General features: G+C 51.7%; 1 protein-coding gene across 1 annotated transcript in view; it reads left to right on the forward strand.

The window, feature by feature from the left end:
* The window catches only part of EFCAB12 (EF-hand calcium binding domain 12), a 21,774-nt gene that overhangs the window by 436 nt on the left and 19,010 nt on the right, over positions 1-2,328 (forward strand). The gene's annotated exons all lie outside the window — the stretch shown is intronic.

Genomic DNA, 2,328 nt, shown 5'->3' on the forward strand with positions numbered 1-2,328 from the left:
CTCACCCAGTGAGTGAACCGGCCATCCCTATATGGGATCCGAACCCGGGGCCTTGGTGTTACCAGCACCACAGTCTCCCGAGTGAGCCACGGGCCAGCCCAACAGAGGCAGATTCTGCCAGCAGCACTCAGAAAGAGTCCCTGACCTGGGCAGGAGATCGAGCCAACTGGCCTCCAAGAGCTTTCCTTACCAAGTCCCCAGACACACTCTCACAGTCTCCACACATAACTACTTGATGACAGCCTCTTTGTGAGTTCACCTCACTTTCCTATTGATGCACACAGAACCCCAAAAAGCACTAGAATGAGGCTCCATGAGGAGGGTGCTGTGGGCAGGCAATGCTCTCCAGGGCGGTGAGAGGTAACCCATAATCATAGCACTGACTTACAGGATGAGAGGGACTCAGCAGGGGAAGCCTTGGGGAGTACCATGCCCTTCAGAGGGCACAGCAAATGCAGAAATGGAAAACCAAGAGCCAAGAAGGAGACTTTGGCCAGCAGAAAGGAGGCCAGCATTGCTGGAGCCAGGTGCGCCGGGGGTGGGGGGGTGGGAGGAAGCCAGGGAAGGAGAGGAGCAGGGCCTCAGTGAGGGTAGCTTTGTGGGCTGGCCTTGGCAGGAAGGGGTATTTATTCTAAGAGCACTAAGAAGCCATTGAAGTGTTTCAAACGGGGAACGACAGGATCTGCTTTTACATTTTAGAAAGACTCTTCTGGCTGTGGGCAGAATGTGGGCTGGGGGTCTAGGGAGGCACAGGTGGAAGTGGCAGGACCACTGAAGAGCATATTTGATTGTGTCCCCAGGGTCTGCAGGGTAGAGAGTGAATCCCTTAGCCTGGCCTTGACATGACTCCAACTTCATTTCCCACTAACCTTCTCTTTTACACACAATGTGTTTCCAACTTGTGGAACTGTTTAGTGACCCCCAACTCCTCAAAACCCATCCCTGAAACCCTTTTGGCCTCCCCACCCCTTGAAACCCAACCATTCTTGAGGATCCATGCCAGTGATAACCTCTTCCTCAATGACCTCCTGGGTCTCTCAATCAGTGTTTCTCCCCCAACTGAGAGAGCCTTGTTACCCCCTGGTCTCTTCCCTTGTTCCATCCAGCACACTGTGGTTGGGTGCCCAGCTTCGTTTGGGTCTGTACCTGTCACAGCATCCAGCCCTGGGTGATTTTTGGTAAATACTGGTTTGATGAATGACTAAATTCTGCCATCCCCTGCTGGGTATGGACTTTCATGTCATCAAGGAAATGATATATGGGTTGTGTTTAGAAGTGCTCACTTCTGTCCCTGTTGATGTACACTCTTATTATTTGCTGACTGTGAAAGAAGCACATGGGCATTGTAAAGAGATTTAATAGGGCTGGCCCGTGGCTCACTCGGGAGAGTGTGGTGCTGATAACACCAAGGCCACGGGTTCGGATCCCTATATGGGGATGGCCGGTTAGCTCATTTGGGAGAGCGTGGTGCTGACAACACCAAGTCAAGGGTTAAGATCCCCTTACCAGTCATCTTAAAAAAAAAAAAAAAAGAGCGAGATTTAATAATTATACTGAATATCCACTTTGTGCCAGACTGAGAGCCAGGGATACAGTCCCTGCCACTGGGAAACTCACAGGCAGTTGGGAAAGAAAGACACAGAAAGCATCTTCATTTCAGAAAAATATGGTAAATGCTTTGGGAACTGTGGGGACCCAGAGGGGGCACAACTTGTGGAACTGAGAAGGCTTCAAGGGATGGCGATGCCTGAGCTGAGTCACAAAGTATGAGCTGGGAATAATCAAGCAAAGTAGGGGACAGAGAAGAGCATTTCAGAGGGAGGAGACAGCATGGCTTGTGTACGTGTTGGGAAGAGGGTTGGCCGCAGTGAGATCAGTTTGGGTACAAAGAAATTAGCCAGAGAGGGGCCGGCCCGTGGCTCACTCGGGAGAGTGTGGTGCTGATAACACCAAGGCCACGGGTTCGGATCCCATATAGGTGATGGCTGGTTCGCTCACTGGATGAGCGTGGTGCTGACAACACCAAGTCAAAGGTTAAGATCCCCTTACCAGTCATCTTTAAAAAAAAAAAAGAAGGGCCGGCCCGGTGGCACACTGGATAAGTGCGCCGCTTGGGAAGCGCGGCAGCACTCCCACCCGAGGGTTCGGATCCCACATACAGACCGGTTCCCGCTCACTGGCTGAGCGAGGCGAACGCCGAGGGTTGCAATCCCGTTGCTGGTCCCCGGTCCGGTACGGGGGCAACACTGAGGGTTGCGATCCGTTGCCGGACACGGAAAAAGACAAAAGACAAAAAAAAAAAAAAAAAAAAAAAAAAAATTGGCCAGA

This window comes from Galeopterus variegatus, unplaced genomic scaffold (assembly GCF_000696425.1).
Source record: "Galeopterus variegatus unplaced genomic scaffold, G_variegatus-3.0.2 Scaffold4222, whole genome shotgun sequence".
In the NCBI taxonomy this organism is placed as follows: domain Eukaryota; kingdom Metazoa; phylum Chordata; class Mammalia; order Dermoptera; family Cynocephalidae; genus Galeopterus; species Galeopterus variegatus.